Source organism: Scyliorhinus torazame, unplaced genomic scaffold, assembly GCF_047496885.1.
Source record: "Scyliorhinus torazame isolate Kashiwa2021f unplaced genomic scaffold, sScyTor2.1 scaffold_1120, whole genome shotgun sequence".
Lineage (NCBI taxonomy): Eukaryota > Metazoa > Chordata > Chondrichthyes > Carcharhiniformes > Scyliorhinidae > Scyliorhinus > Scyliorhinus torazame.
In genome coordinates this window covers 18,873-35,536 of record NW_027308847.1, presented here as the reverse complement: position 1 = coordinate 35,536, position 16,664 = coordinate 18,873, and the positions used below count along the sequence as shown (strand labels likewise).

Below are 16,664 nucleotides of genomic sequence, written 5' to 3'. Positions count from 1 at the left end.
AGTGTAGAAAGATTGGTCACGCTAAGTTGCCCCAAATTTCGCATTTTAAAAGAAGCATGGAAACAATTTCAAATGGACTTCCATGTCTGAAAAGCACTTTGGGGTGGCGGTGGTGCTGGAAGGCGGTGTATTAATTCGAAGATTTCATTCTTTCTCATTTCCAAACCCGGTTTATTGACCCCACTGATCAGGGTATGATGGCCTTGAAGCCATACAATCCATGTTCCTCATAGTTGAAAACACTTCAAACAAATCTCCCCTTGGTTTCCTGCAGAATAATTTCTCGTAGCTCATCCGGATATGACTATTGTCCAGCAGGACAGCCAAATATTCTCCACTCATCGTTTAACTTTTTTTAATTTCGGTTTGCATCTTGTTACGCGCCCATCCATCGCGATCAGGCCGTTGCCATTGTCGGTCCGTGACTCTGAGCAGATTTTTCGTTCAGGGGCCTGAGAGGAGCTTGTCATGTTTAAAGTGCGGTAATTCATTGTACATGAGGGGGATCAAACAAACTAGCCTCACACTCGGAAAGAAGAGCTTTATGCGCTCACAAAGCAGCAACTGTGAGATGAACAAAGCAGTATGGTAAAAGACACACTTTGAGCGGCGACTCAGCCGGTGGAATCGCGAGCATGGGTTCAACAAGCAGCATTAAAATGGACCTGCGCCCGACGTGGTGCTCGAACACACGACCCTAAAATTAAGAGACTCATGTTCGACCTAGTGAGCGTGCCGGAAACATTAAGGATTTCAAATTACATCAAACATCCCAGTGACATAACAGGCTGATTGCAGCGAATGTGAAGAAACATGCCTCCCAGAAGCCCATGGGTTCAAACCTCTCCACTCAATTATCAATAACATTATTCACAGCTTCCGAACCAAAGCGCACCTCCTTGAAACTATTGTGACCCCGTTTCCACACGAATTATTCCACGTGTTTAACATTTTCTCTTTTTGTGTCAGCATTTTCAGACGAAACTATCTTTAACAGTCGCCAGAAAGTGAATTGCAATCCTGACAGAGAAAAACGTTAAACACGTTCTGTACCAATAATTCCATGGGGATAATTTTCAGATTTACAGCAGTGTACTTTTTCCGAAATGAAAGAATTTTACGGTGAGAAGATATAGAATGTTAGTGTCAAATTTATTGCTGGCCTAGTTACACTCACTCAGGTTCGAATGAGCAGCTCAGAGGTTCAGTGAGTGGGCTGTATTAGACCGTCGTGATCGTGGGCCTGTGCTCAGTGTAATGGGATGCTTGTCCCGGATTGTCGTATGTTGTGTCCCAGGGATGAGCAGTAGCCCACTGATTGAAGCTGCAGTTGGCACGCTCTGATTCCAGCGGATGAATGGACATTACAGAGGCGGAATATTGCTGCTATTCTGATTTTCCCAGTCATACAGTGCAGTGGTGGACGAGGGATCTATTGAGTTGTTCATTCTAACTGAACCAAACTCTGTTCATTTGTCAAAACTGTTCAATGTTGTCTGATTCCTGTGTCGTGCAATTTGCAATTTGTTGTCAAACAATCAGTTACTTCCGTGTGAACTCACTGTAACACAGTGCAGCTGATACAGTTTTTGCGATTGGTTCTTAGTTGCAATGTCCCAAATGCTGTTCTTGAAAAGGGAGACAAGCCGAAAGAAAAATAGGAGCAAACCACGTCTCTGGGTGGTCTCGAACCACCAACTTTTCGGTTAACAGCCGAACGCGCTAACCAATTGCGCCACAGAGACTTGGACATGAGCGCTCCTCAAGCTAGCTGAAACGAGGGTGTCAGTCACTGATAGCTTCACATTCCGACTCGCGGAATGACAATTATTTCCATCAGGTTTCTTTTTCCAAAGTAAATAGTGGGGCAGACATTTTGGACACATGGGTTCAGTCTGATCATTCCCACTGCAGAGGCATGTATGCCAGCGGGCACAAGATCTCCTGCAACGGCTGCCATCCATTTGGGGACTTTATGATGTCCCATCTCATTGCTCAGCGATTGAATTGCAAATCTGAGAGACAAAGAATGGAATCCACAGAGAAGTAGATTCGCACTGGCGGAGGTGGTGTCCCATGTTTGAGATTTTAATCTGTGGTCCCACTGCCCTGTAGGTGTCACTGTTTTGCAGGGAGCAGGGAACCGTGTCCTATCCAACTTCTGTCCCTCGAACACGATAGCAAGATTAGATTCTCTCCTCATTATAGTGGTGCAGTTTGTGGAAGCTGTTCCGTTTCTTGCGACAGTGAATGCATTTCCTATCTGCGTGATTCTCACCCCCAGAGCACAACAATGTATGCAATGTAGAAAGATTGGTCACGCTAAGTTGCCCCAAATTTCGCATTTTAAAAGAAGCATGGAAACAATTTCAAATGGACTTCCATGTCTGAAAAGCACTTTGGGGTGGCGGTGGTGCTGGAAGGCGGTGTGTTAATTCGAAGATTTCATTCTTTCTCATTTCCAAACCCGGTTTATTGACCCCACTGATCAGGGTATGATGTCCTTGAAGCCATAAAATCCATGTTCCTCATAGTTGAAAACACTTCAAACAAATCTCCCCTTGGTTTCCTGCAGAATAATTTCTCGTAGCTCATCCGGATATGACTATTGTCCAGTAGGACAGCCAAATATTCTCCACTCATCGTTTAACTTTTTTTTATTTCGGTTTGCATCTTGTTACGCGCCCATCCATCGCGATCAGGCCGTTGCCATTATCGTTCCGTGACTCTGAGCAGATTTTTCGTTCAGGGGCCTGAGAGGAGCTTGTCATGTTTAAAGTGCGGTAATTCATTGTACATGAGGGGGATCAAACAAACTAGCCTCACACTCGGAAAGAAGAGCTTTATGCGCTCACAAAGCAGCAACTGTGAGATGAACAAAGCTGTATGGTAAAAGACACAGTTTGAGCGGCGCCTCAGCCGGGGGAATCGCGAGCATGGGTTCAACAAGCAGCATGAAAATGGACCTGCGCCCAACGTGGTGCTCGAACACACGACCCTGAAATTAAGAGACTCGTGTTCTACCGAGTGAGCGAGCCGGAAATATTAAGGATTTCAAATTACATCAAACATCGCAGTGACATAACTGGCTCATTGCAGCGAATGTTAAGAAACATGCCTCGCAGAAGCCCATGGGGTCTAACCTCTCCACTCAATTATCAACAACATTATTCACAGCTTCCGAACCTAAGCACACCTCCTTGAAACTATTGTGACCCAGTTTCCACACGAATTATTCCACGTGTTTAACATTTTCTCGTTTTGTGTCAGCATTTTCAGACGAAACTATCTTTAACAGTCGCCAGAAAGTGAATTGCAATCCTGACAGAGAAAAACGTTAAACCCGTTCTGTACCAATAATTCCATGGGGATAATTTTCAGATTTACAGCAGTGTACTTTTTCCGAAATGAAAGAATTTTACGGTGAGAAGATATAGAATGTTAGTGTCAAATTTATTGCTGGCCGAGTTACACTCACTCAGGTTCGAATGAGCAGCTCAGAGGTTCAGTGAGTGGGCTGTATTAGACCGTCGTGATCGCGGGCCTGTGCTCAGTGTCATGGGATGCTTGTCCCGGGTTGTCGTATGTTGTGTCCCAGGGATGAGCAGTAGCCCACTGATTGAAGCTGCAGTTGGCACGCTCTGATTCCAGCGGATGAATGGACATTACAGAGGCGGAATATTGCTGCTATTCTGATTTTCCCAGTCATACAGTGCAGTGGTGGACGAGGGATCTATTGAGTTGTTCATTCTAACTGAACCAAACTCTGTTCATTTGTCAAAACTGTTCAATGTTGTCTGATTCCTGTGTCGTGCAATTTGCAATTTGTTGTCAAACAATCAGTTTCTTCTGTGTGAACTCACTGTAACACAGTGCAGCTGATACAATTTTTGCGATTGGTTCTTTGTTTCAATGTCCCAAATGCTATCTGGAAAAGGGAGACAAGCAAAAAGAAAAATAGGAGCAAACCACGTCCCTGGGTGGTCGCGAACCACCAACCTTTCGGCTAACAGCCGAACGCGCTAACCAATTGCGCCACAGAGACTTGGCCAGGAGTGCTCCTCAAGCTAGCTTAAACGAGGGTGTCAGTCACTGATAGCCTCACATTCCGACTCGCGGAATAACAATTATTTCCATCAGGTTTCTTTTTCCAAAATAAATAGTGGGGCAGACATTTTGGACACATGTGTTCAGTCTGATCATTCCCACTGCAGAGGCATGTATGCCAGCGGGCACAAGCTCTCCTGCAGCCGCTGCCATCCATCTGGGGACTTAATGATGTCCCATCACATTGCTCAGCCATTGAATTGCAAATCTGAGAGACAAAGAATGGAATCCACAGAGAAGTAGATTCGCACTGGCGGAGCTGGTGTCCCATGTTTGAGATTTTAATCTGTGGTCCCACTGCCCGGTAGATGTCACTGTTTTGCAGGGAGCAGGGAGCCGTGTCCTATCCAACTCCTGTCCATAGAACACGATAGCAAGAATAGATTCTCTCCTCATTATAGTGGTGCAGTTTGTGGAAGCTGTTCCGTTTCTTGCGACAGTGAATGCACTTCCTATCTGCGTGGTTTTCACCCCCAGAGCACACAATGTATGCAGTGTAGAAAGATTGGTCACGCTAAGTTGCCCCAAATTTCGCATTTTAAAAGAAGCATGGAAACAATTTCAAATGGACTTCCATGTCTGAAAAGCACTTTGGGGTGGCGGTGGTGCTGGAAGGCGGTGTATTAATTCGAAGATTTCATTCTTTCTCATTTCCAAACCCGGTTTATTGACCCCACTGATCAGGGTATGATGTCCTTGAAGCCATAAAATCCATGTTCCTCATAGTTGAAAACACTTCAAACAAATCTCCCCTTGGTTTCCTGCAGAATAATTTCTCGTAGCTCATCCGGATATGACTATTGTCCAGTAGGACAGCCAAATATTCTCCACTCATCGTTTAACTTTTTTTTATTTCGGTTTGCATCTTGTTACGCGCCCATCCATCGCGATCAGGCCGTTGCCATTGTCGTTCCGTGACTCTGAGCAGATTTTTCGTTCAGGGGCCTGAGAGGAGCTTGTCATGTTTAAAGTGCGGTAATTCATTGTACATGAGGGGGATCAAACAAACTAGCCTCACACTCGGAAAGAAGAGCTTTATGCGCTCACAAAGCAGCAACTGTGAGATGAACAAAGCTGTATGGTAAAAGACACAGTTTGAGCGGCGCCTCAGCCGGGGGAATCGCGAGCATGGGTTCAACAAGCAGCATGAAAATGGACCTGCGCCCAACGTGGTGCTCGAACACACGACCCTGAAATTAAGAGACTCGTGTTCTACCGAGTGAGCGAACCGGAAATATTAAGGATTTCAAATTACATCAAACATCGCAGTGACATAACTGGCTCATTGCAGCGAATGTTAAGAAACATGCCTCGCAGAAGCCCATGGGGTCTAACCTCTCCACTCAATTATCAACAACATTATTCACAGCTTCCGAACCAAAGCGCACCTCCTTGAAACTATTGTGACCCAGTTTCCACACGAATTATTCCACGTGTTTAACATTTTCTCGTTTTGTGTCAGCATTTTCAGACGAAACTATCTTTAACAGTCGCCAGAAAGTGAATTGCAATCCTGACAGAGAAAAACGTTAAACCCGTTCTGCACCAATAATTCCATGGGGATAATTTTCAGATTTACAGCAGTGTACTTTTTCCGAAATGAAAGAATTTTACGGTGAGAAGATATAGAATGTTAGTGTCAAATTTATTGCTGGCCGAGTTACACTCACTCAGGTTCGAATGAGCAGCTCAGAGGTTCAGTGAGTGGGCTGTATTAGACCGTCGTGATCGCGGGCCTGTGCTCAGTGTCATGGGATGCTTGTCCCGGGTTGTCGTATGTTGTGTCCCAGGGATGAGCAGTAGCCCACTGATTGAAGCTGCATGTTGGCACGCTCTGATTCCAGCGGATGAATGGACATTACAGAGGCGGAATATTGCTGCTATTCTGATTTTCCCAGTCATACAGTGCAGTGGTGGACGAGGGATCTATTGAGTTGTTCATTCTAACTGAACCAAACTCTGTTCATTTGTCAAAACTGTTCAATGTTGTCTGATTCCTGTGTCGTGCAATTTGCAATTTGTTGTCAAACAATCAGTTTCTTCTGTGTGAACTCACTGTAACACAGTGCAGCTGATACAATTTTTGCGATTGGTTCTTTGTTTCAATGTCCCAAATGCTATCTGGAAAAGGGAGACAAGCAAAAAGAAAAATAGGAGCAAACCACGTCCCTGGGTGGTCTCGAACCACCAACCTTTCGGTTAACAGCCGAACGCGCTAACCAATTGCGCCACAGAGACTTGGCCAGGAGTGCTCCTCAAGCTAGCTTAAACGAGGGTGTCAGTCACTGATAGCCTCACATTCCGACTCGCGGAATAACAATTATTTCCATCAGGTTTCTTTTTCCAAAATAAATAGTGGGGCAGACATTTTGGACACATGTGTTCAGTCTGATCATTCCCACTGCAGAGGCATGTATGCCAGCGGGCACAAGCTCTCCTGCAGCCGCTGCCATCCATCTGGGGACTTAATGATGTCCCATCACATTGCTCAGCCATTGAATTGCAAATCTGAGAGACAAAGAATGGAATCCACAGAGAAGTAGATTCGCACTGGCGGAGCTGGTTTCCCATGTTTGAGATTTTAATCTGTGGTCCCACTGCCCGGTAGATGTCACTGTTTTGCAGGGAGCAGGGAGCCGTGTCCTATCCAACTCCTGTCCATAGAACACGATAGCAAGAATAGATTCTCTCCTCATTATAGTGGTGCAGTTTGTGGAAGCTGTTCCGTTTCTTGCGACAGTGAATGCACTTCCTATCTGCGTGGTTTTCACCCCCAGAGCACACAATGTATGCAGTGTAGAAAGATTGGTCACGCTAAGTTGCCCCAAATTTCGCATTTTAAAAGAAGCATGGAAACAATTTCAAATGGACTTCCATGTCTGAAAAGCACTTTGGGGTGGCGGTGGTGCTGGAAGGCGGTGTATTAATTCGAAGATTTCATTCTTTCTCATAACCAAACCCGGTTTATTGACCCCCACTGCTCAGGGTATGATGTCCTTGAAGCCATAAAATCCATGTTCCTCATAGTTGAAAACACTTCAAACAAATCTCCCCTTGGTTTCCTGCAGAATAATTTTTCGTAGCTCATCCTGATATGACTATTGTCCAGCAGGACAGCCAAATATTCTCCACTCATCGTTTAACTTTTTTTTATTTCGGTTTGCATCTTGTTACGCGCCCATCCATCGCGAACAGGCCGTTGCCATTGTCGGTCCGTGACTTTGAGCAGATTTTTCGTCAGGGGCCTGAGAGGAGCTTGTCATGTTTAATGTGCGGTAATTCATTGTACATGAGGGGGATCAAACAAACTAGCCTCACACTCGGAAAGAAGAGCTTTATGCGCTCACAAAGCAGCAACTGTGAGATGAACAAAGCTGTATGGTAAAAGACACAGTTTGAGCGGCGACTCAGCCGGTGGAATCGCGAGCATGGGTTCAACAAGCAGCATTAAAATGGACCTGCGCCCAACGTGGTGCTCGAACACACGACCCTGAAATTAAGAGACTCGTGTTCTACCGAGTGAGCGAGCCGGAAATATTAAGGATTTCAAATTACATCAAACATCGCAGTGACATAACTGGCTGATTGCAGCGAATGTGAAGAAACATGGCTCCCAGAAGCCCATGGGTTCAAACCTCTCCACTCAATTATCAATAACATTATTCACAGCTTCCGAACCAAAGCGCACCTCCTTGAAACTATTGTGACCCAGTTTCCACACGAATTATTCCACGTGTTTAACATTTTCTCGTTTTGTGTCAGCATTTTCAGACGAAACTATCTTTAACAGTCGCCAGAAAGTGAATTGCAATCCTGACAGAGAAAAACGTTAAACCCGTTCTGTACCAATAATTCCATGGGGATAATTTTCAGATTTACAGCAGTGTACTTTTTCCGAAATGAAAGAATTTTACGGTGAGAAGATATAGTATGTTAGTGTCAAATTTATTGCTGGCCGAGTTACACTCACTCAGGTTCGAATGAGCAGCTCAGAGGTTCAGTGAGTGGGCTGTATTAGACCGTCGTGATCGCGGGCCTGTGCTCAGTGTCATGGGATGCTTGTCCCGGGTTGTCGTATGTTGTGTCCCAGGGATGAGCAGTAGCCCACTGATTGAAGCTGCAGTTGGCACGCTCTGATTCCAGCGGATGAATGGACATTACAGAGGAGGAATATTGCTGCTATTCTGATTTTCCCAGTCATACAGTGCAGTGGTGGACGAGGGATCTATTGAGTTGTTCATTCTAACTGAACCAAACTCTGTTCATTTGTCAAAACTGTTCAATGTTGTCTGATTCCTGTGTCGTGCAATTTGCAATTTGTTGTCAAACAATCAGTTTCTTCTGTGTGAACTCACTGTAACACAGTGCAGCTGATACAATTTTTGCGATTGGTTCTTTGTTTCAATGTCCCAAATGCTATCTGGAAAAGGGAGACAAGCAAAAAGAAAAATAGGAGCAAACCACGTCCCTGGGTGGTCTCGAACCACCAACCTTTCGGTTAACAGCCGAACGCGCTAACCAATTGCGCCACAGAGACTTGGCCAGGAGTGTTCCTCAAGCTAGCTTAAACGAGGGTGTCAGTCACTGATAGCTTCACATTCCGACTCGCGGAATAACAATTATTTCCATCAGGTTTCTTTTTCCAAAATAAATAGTGGGGCAGACATTTTGGACACATGGGTTCAGTCTGATCATTCCCACTGCAGAGGCATGTATGCCAGCGGGCACAAGATCTCCTGCAACCGCTGCCATCCATTTGGGGACTTTATGATGTCCCATCTCATTGCTCAGCGATTGAATTGCAAATCTGAGAGACAAAGAATGGAATCCACAGAGAAGTATATTGGCAGGCACTGGCGGAGGTGGTGTCCCATGTTTGAGATTTTAATCTGTGGTCCCACTGCCCTGTAGATGTCACTGTTTTGCAGGGAGCAGGGAACCGTGTCCTATCCAACTCCTGTCCATAGAACACGATAGCAAGATTAGATTCTCTCCTCATTATAGTGGTGCTGTTTGTGGAAGCTGTTCCGTTTCTTGCGACAGTGAATGCACTTCCTATCTGCTTGATTCTCACCCCCAGAGCACAACAATGTATGCAGTGTAGAAAGATTGGTCACGCTAAGTTGCCCCAAATTTCGCATTTTAAAAGAAGCATGGAAACAATTTCAAATGGACTTCCATGTCTGAAAAGCACTTTGGGGTGGCGGTGGTGCTGGAAGGCGGTGTATTAATTCGAAGATTTCATTCTTTCTCATTTCCAAACCCGGTTTATTGACCCCACTGATCAGGGTATGATGGCCTTGAAGCCATACAATCCATGTTCCTCATAGTTGAAAACACTTCAAACAAATCTCCCCTTGGTTTCCTGCAGAATAATTTCTCGTAGCTCATCCGGATATGACTATTGTCCAGCAGGACAGCCAAATATTCTCCACTCATCGTTTAACTTTTTTTAATTTCGGTTTGCATCTTGTTACGCGCCCATCCATCGCGATCAGGCCGTTGCCATTGTCGGTCCGTGACTCTGAGCAGATTTTTCGTTCAGGGGCCTGAGAGGAGCTTGTCATGTTTAAAGTGCGGTAATTCATTGTACATGAGGGGGATCAAACAAACTAGCCTCACACTCGGAAAGAAGAGCTTTATGCGCTCACAAAGCAGCAACTGTGAGATGAACAAAGCAGTATGGTAAAAGACACACTTTGAGCGGCGACTCAGCCGGTGGAATCGCGAGCATGGGTTCAACAAGCAGCATTAAAATGGACCTGCGCCCGACGTGGTGCTCGAACACACGACCCTAAAATTAAGAGACTCATGTTCGACCTAGTGAGCGTGCCGGAAACATTAAGGATTTCAAATTACATCAAACATCCCAGTGACATAACAGGCTGATTGCAGCGAATGTGAAGAAACATGCCTCCCAGAAGCCCATGGGTTCAAACCTCTCCACTCAATTATCAATAACATTATTCACAGCTTCCGAACCAAAGCGCACCTCCTTGAAACTATTGTGACCCCGTTTCCACACGAATTATTCCACGTGTTTAACATTTTCTCTTTTTGTGTCAGCATTTTCAGACGAAACTATCTTTAACAGTCGCCAGAAAGTGAATTGCAATCCTGACAGAGAAAAACGTTAAACACGTTCTGTACCAATAATTCCATGGGGATAATTTTCAGATTTACAGCAGTGTACTTTTTCCGAAATGAAAGAATTTTACGGTGAGAAGATATAGAATGTTAGTGTCAAATTTATTGCTGGCCTAGTTACACTCACTCAGGTTCGAATGAGCAGCTCAGAGGTTCAGTGAGTGGGCTGTATTAGACCGTCGTGATCGTGGGCCTGTGCTCAGTGTAATGGGATGCTTGTCCCGGATTGTCGTATGTTGTGTCCCAGGGATGAGCAGTAGCCCACTGATTGAAGCTGCAGTTGGCACGCTCTGATTCCAGCGGATGAATGGACATTACAGAGGCGGAATATTGCTGCTATTCTGATTTTCCCAGTCATACAGTGCAGTGGTGGACGAGGGATCTATTGAGTTGTTCATTCTAACTGAACCAAACTCTGTTCATTTGTCAAAACTGTTCAATGTTGTCTGATTCCTGTGTCGTGCAATTTGCAATTTGTTGTCAAACAATCAGTTACTTCCGTGTGAACTCACTGTAACACAGTGCAGCTGATACAGTTTTTGCGATTGGTTCTTAGTTGCAATGTCCCAAATGCTGTTCTTGAAAAGGGAGACAAGCCGAAAGAAAAATAGGAGCAAACCACGTCTCTGGGTGGTCTCGAACCACCAACTTTTCGGTTAACAGCCGAACGCGCTAACCAATTGCGCCACAGAGACTTGGACATGAGCGCTCCTCAAGCTAGCTGAAACGAGGGTGTCAGTCACTGATAGCTTCACATTCCGACTCGCGGAATGACAATTATTTCCATCAGGTTTCTTTTTCCAAAGTAAATAGTGGGGCAGACATTTTGGACACATGGGTTCAGTCTGATCATTCCCACTGCAGAGGCATGTATGCCAGCGGGCACAAGATCTCCTGCAACGGCTGCCATCCATTTGGGGACTTTATGATGTCCCATCTCATTGCTCAGCGATTGAATTGCAAATCTGAGAGACAAAGAATGGAATCCACAGAGAAGTAGATTCGCACTGGCGGAGGTGGTGTCCCATGTTTGAGATTTTAATCTGTGGTCCCACTGCCCTGTAGGTGTCACTGTTTTGCAGGGAGCAGGGAACCGTGTCCTATCCAACTTCTGTCCCTCGAACACGATAGCAAGATTAGATTCTCTCCTCATTATAGTGGTGCAGTTTGTGGAAGCTGTTCCGTTTCTTGCGACAGTGAATGCATTTCCTATCTGCGTGATTCTCACCCCCAGAGCACAACAATGTATGCAATGTAGAAAGATTGGTCACGCTAAGTTGCCCCAAATTTCGCATTTTAAAAGAAGCATGGAAACAATTTCAAATGGACTTCCATGTCTGAAAAGCACTTTGGGGTGGCGGTGGTGCTGGAAGGCGGTGTGTTAATTCGAAGATTTCATTCTTTCTCATTTCCAAACCCGGTTTATTGACCCCACTGATCAGGGTATGATGTCCTTGAAGCCATAAAATCCATGTTCCTCATAGTTGAAAACACTTCAAACAAATCTCCCCTTGGTTTCCTGCAGAATAATTTCTCGTAGCTCATCCGGATATGACTATTGTCCAGTAGGACAGCCAAATATTCTCCACTCATCGTTTAACTTTTTTTTATTTCGGTTTGCATCTTGTTACGCGCCCATCCATCGCGATCAGGCCGTTGCCATTATCGTTCCGTGACTCTGAGCAGATTTTTCGTTCAGGGGCCTGAGAGGAGCTTGTCATGTTTAAAGTGCGGTAATTCATTGTACATGAGGGGGATCAAACAAACTAGCCTCACACTCGGAAAGAAGAGCTTTATGCGCTCACAAAGCAGCAACTGTGAGATGAACAAAGCTGTATGGTAAAAGACACAGTTTGAGCGGCGCCTCAGCCGGGGGAATCGCGAGCATGGGTTCAACAAGCAGCATGAAAATGGACCTGCGCCCAACGTGGTGCTCGAACACACGACCCTGAAATTAAGAGACTCGTGTTCTACCGAGTGAGCGAGCCGGAAATATTAAGGATTTCAAATTACATCAAACATCGCAGTGACATAACTGGCTCATTGCAGCGAATGTTAAGAAACATGCCTCGCAGAAGCCCATGGGGTCTAACCTCTCCACTCAATTATCAACAACATTATTCACAGCTTCCGAACCTAAGCACACCTCCTTGAAACTATTGTGACCCAGTTTCCACACGAATTATTCCACGTGTTTAACATTTTCTCGTTTTGTGTCAGCATTTTCAGACGAAACTATCTTTAACAGTCGCCAGAAAGTGAATTGCAATCCTGACAGAGAAAAACGTTAAACCCGTTCTGTACCAATAATTCCATGGGGATAATTTTCAGATTTACAGCAGTGTACTTTTTCCGAAATGAAAGAATTTTACGGTGAGAAGATATAGAATGTTAGTGTCAAATTTATTGCTGGCCGAGTTACACTCACTCAGGTTCGAATGAGCAGCTCAGAGGTTCAGTGAGTGGGCTGTATTAGACCGTCGTGATCGCGGGCCTGTGCTCAGTATCATGGGATGCTTGTCCCGGGTTGTCGTATGTTGTGTCCCAGGGATGAGCAGTAGCCCACTGATTGAAGCTGCAGTTGGCACGCTCTGATTCCAGCGGATGAATGGACATTACAGAGGCGGAATATTGCTGCTATTCTGATTTTCCCAGTCATACAGTGCAGTGGTGGACGAGGGATCTATTGAGTTGTTCATTCTAACTGAACCAAACTCTGTTCATTTGTCAAAACTGTTCAATGTTGTCTGATTCCTGTGTCGTGCAATTTGCAATTTGTTGTCAAACAATCAGTTTCTTCTGTGTGAACTCACTGTAACACAGTGCAGCTGATACAATTTTTGCGATTGGTTCTTTGTTTCAATGTCCCAAATGCTATCTGGAAAAGGGAGACAAGCAAAAAGAAAAATAGGAGCAAACCACGTCCCTGGGTGGTCTCGAACCACCAACCTTTCGGTTAACAGCCGAACGCGCTAACCAATTGCGCCACAGAGACTTGGCCAGGAGTGCTCCTCAAGCTAGCTTAAACGAGGGTGTAAGTCACTGATAGCCTCACATTCCGACTCGCGGAATAACAATTATTTCCATCAGGTTTCTTTTTCCAAAATAAATAGTGGGGCAGACATTTTGGACACATGTGTTCAGTCTGATCATTCCCACTGCAGAGGCATGTATGCCAGCGGGCACAAGCTCTCCTGCAGCCGCTGCCATCCATCTGGGGACTTAATGATGTCCCATCACATTGCTCAGCCATTGAATTGCAAATCTGAGAGACAAAGAATGGAATCCACAGAGAAGTAGATTCGCACTGGCGGAGCTGGTTTCCCATGTTTGAGATTTTAATCTGTGGTCCCACTGCCCGGTAGATGTCACTGTTTTGCAGGGAGCAGGGAGCCGTGTCCTATCCAACTCCTGTCCATAGAACACGATAGCAAGAATAGATTCTCTCCTCATTATAGTGGTGCAGTTTGTGGAAGCTGTTCCGTTTCTTGCGACAGTAAATGCACTTCCTATCTGCGTGGTTTTCACCCCCAGAGCACAAAATGTATGCAGTGTAGAAAGATTGGTCACGCTAAGTTGCCCCAAATTTCGCATTTTAAAAGAAGCATGGAAACAATTTCAAATGGACTTCCATGTCTGAAAAGCACTTCGGGGTGGCGGTGGTGCTGGAAGGCGGTGTATTAATTCGAAGATTTCATTCTTTCTCATTTCCAAACCCGGTTTATTGACCCCCACTGCTCAGGGTATGATGTCCTTGAAGCCATAAAATCCATGTTCCTCATAGTTGAAAACACTTCAAACAAATCTCCCCTTTGTTTCCTGCAGAATAATTTCTCGTAGCTCATCCTGATATGACTATTGTCCAGCAGGACAGCCAAATATTCTCCACTCATCGTTTAACTTTTTTTTATTTCGGTTTGCATCTTGTTACGCGCCCATCCATCGCGAACAGGCCGTTGCCATTGTCCGTCCGTGACTTTGAGCAGATTTTTCGTCAGGGGCCTGAGAGGAGCTTGTCATGTTTAATGTGCGGTAATTCATTGTACATGAGGGGGATCAAACAAACTAGCCTCACACTCGGAAAGAAGAGCTTTATGCGCTCACAAAGCAGCAACTGTGAGATGAACAAAGCTGTATGGTAAAAGACACAGTTTGAGCGGCGACTCAGCCGGTGGAATCGCGAGCATGGGTTCAACAAGCAGCATTAAAATGGACCTGCGCCCAACGTGGTGCTCGAACACACGACCCTGAAATTAAGAGACTCGTGTTCTACCGAGTGAGCGAGCCGGAAATATTAAGGATTTCAAATTACATCAAACATCGCAGTGACATAACTGGCTGATTGCAGCGAATGTGAAGAAACATGCCTCCCAGAAGCCCATGGGTTCAAACCTCTCCACTCAATTATCAATAATATTATTCACAGCTTCCGAACCAAAGCGCACCTCCTTGAAACTATTGTGACCCAGTTTCCACACGAATTATTCCACGTGTTTAACATTTTCTCGTTTTGTGTCAGCATTTTCAGACGAAACTATCTTTAACAGTCGCCAGAAAGTGAATTGCAATCCTGACAGAGAAAAACGTTAAACCCGTTCTGTACCAATAATTCCATGGGGATAATTTTCAGATTTACAGCAGTGTACTTTTTCCGAAATGAAAGAATTTTACGGTGAGAAGATATAGAATGTTAGTGTCAAATTTATTGCTGGCCGAGTTACACTCACTCAGGTTCGAATGAGCAGCTCAAAGGTTCAGTGAGTGGGCTGTATTAGACCGTCGTGATCGCGGGCCTGTGCTCAGTGTCATGGGATGCTTGTCCCGGGTTGTCGTATGTTGTGTCCCAGGGATGAGCAGTAGCCCACTGATTGAAGCTGCAGTTGGCACGCTCTGATTCCAGCGGATGAATGGACATTACAGAGGCGGAATATTGCTGCTATTCTGATTTTCCCAGTCATACAGTGCAGTGGTGGACGAGGGATCTATTGAGTTGTTCATTCTAACTGAACCAAACTCTGTTCATTTGTCAAAACTGTTCAATGTTGTCTGATTCCTGTGTCGTGCAATTTGCAATTTGTTGTCAAACAATCAGTTTCTTCTGTGTGAACTCACTGTAACACAGTGCAGCTGATACAATTTTTGCGATTGGTTCTTTGTTTCAATGTCCCAAATGCTATCTGGAAAAGGGAGACAAGCAAAAAGAAAAATAGGAGCAAACCACGTCCCTGGGTGGTCTCGAACCACCAACCTTTCGGTTAACAGCCGAACGCGCTAACCAATTGCGCCACAGAGACTTGGCCAGGAATGCTCCTCAAGCTAGCTTAAATGAGGGTGTCAGTCACTGATAGCTTCACATTCCGACTCGCGGAATAACAATTATTTCCATCAGGTTTCTTTTTCCAAAATAAATAGTGGGGCAGACATTTTGGACACATGGGTTCAGTCTGATCATTCCCACTGCAGAGGCATGTATGCCAGCGGGCACAAGATCTCCTGCAACCGCTGCCATCCATTTGGGGACTTTATGATGTCCCATCTCATTGCTCAGCGATTGAATTGCAAATCTGAGAGACAAAGAATGGAATCCACAGAGAAGTATATTGGCAGGCACTGGCGGAGGTGGTGTCCCATGTTTGAGATTTTAATCTGTGGTCCCACTGCCCTGTAGATGTCACTGTTTTGCAGGGAGCAGGGAACCGTGTCCTATCCAACTCCTGTCCATAGAACACGATAGCAAGATTAGATTCTCTCCTCATTATAGTGGTGCAGTTTGTGGAAGCTGTTCCGTTTCTTGCGACAGTGAATGCACTTCCTATCTGCGTGATTCTCACCCCCAGAGCACAACAATGTATGCAGTGTAGAAAGATTGGTCACGCTAAGTTGCCCCAAATTTCGCATTTTAAAAGAAGCATGGAAACAATTTCAAATGGACTTCCATGTCTGAAAAGCACTTTGGGGTGGCGGTGGTGCTGGAAGGCGGTGTATTAATTCGAAGATTTCATTCTTTCTCATTTCCAAACCCGGTTTATTGACCCCACTGATCAGGGTATCATGGCCTTGAAGCCATAAAATCCATGTTCCTCATAGTTGAAAACACTTCAAACAAATCTCCCCTTGGTTTCCTGCAGAATAATTTCTCGTAGCTCATCCGGATATGACTATTGTCCAGCAGGACAGCCAAATATTCTCCACTCATCGTTTAACTTTTTTTAATTTCGGTTTGCATCTTGTTACGCGCCCATCCATCGCGATCGGGCCGTTGCCATTGTCGGTCCGTGACTCTGAGCAGATTTTTCGTTCAGGGGCCTGAGAGGAGCTTGTCATGTTTAAAGTGCGGTAATTCATTGTACATGAGGGGGATCAAACAAACTAGCCTCACACTCGGAAAGAAGAGCTTTATGCGCTCACAA

At 45.1% G+C, this 16,664-nt stretch overlaps 7 non-coding genes across 7 annotated transcripts; all 7 read right to left on the bottom strand.

The window, feature by feature from the left end:
- Positions 1-1,671: 1,671 nt before the first annotated feature.
- Positions 1,672-1,745, bottom strand: trnan-guu (transfer RNA asparagine (anticodon GUU)). Its single transcript has one exon. It is a non-coding gene; the product is annotated as a tRNA-Asn (tRNA).
- Positions 1,746-3,971: 2,226 nt separating this feature from the next.
- Positions 3,972-4,045, bottom strand: trnan-guu (transfer RNA asparagine (anticodon GUU)). The gene has a single exon. It is a non-coding gene; the product is annotated as a tRNA-Asn (tRNA).
- A 2,226-nt stretch (positions 4,046-6,271) lies between these two features.
- On the bottom strand, positions 6,272-6,345 carry trnan-guu (transfer RNA asparagine (anticodon GUU)). The gene has a single exon. It is a non-coding gene; the product is annotated as a tRNA-Asn (tRNA).
- Positions 6,346-8,570: 2,225 nt separating this feature from the next.
- On the bottom strand, positions 8,571-8,644 carry trnan-guu (transfer RNA asparagine (anticodon GUU)). Its single transcript has one exon. It is a non-coding gene; the product is annotated as a tRNA-Asn (tRNA).
- Positions 8,645-10,875: 2,231 nt separating this feature from the next.
- trnan-guu (transfer RNA asparagine (anticodon GUU)) lies at positions 10,876-10,949 on the bottom strand. The gene has a single exon. It is a non-coding gene; the product is annotated as a tRNA-Asn (tRNA).
- Positions 10,950-13,175: 2,226 nt separating this feature from the next.
- Positions 13,176-13,249, bottom strand: trnan-guu (transfer RNA asparagine (anticodon GUU)). Its single transcript has one exon. It is a non-coding gene; the product is annotated as a tRNA-Asn (tRNA).
- Positions 13,250-15,474: 2,225 nt separating this feature from the next.
- trnan-guu (transfer RNA asparagine (anticodon GUU)) lies at positions 15,475-15,548 on the bottom strand. The gene has a single exon. It is a non-coding gene; the product is annotated as a tRNA-Asn (tRNA).
- Between the last annotated feature and the right edge of the window lie 1,116 nt (positions 15,549-16,664).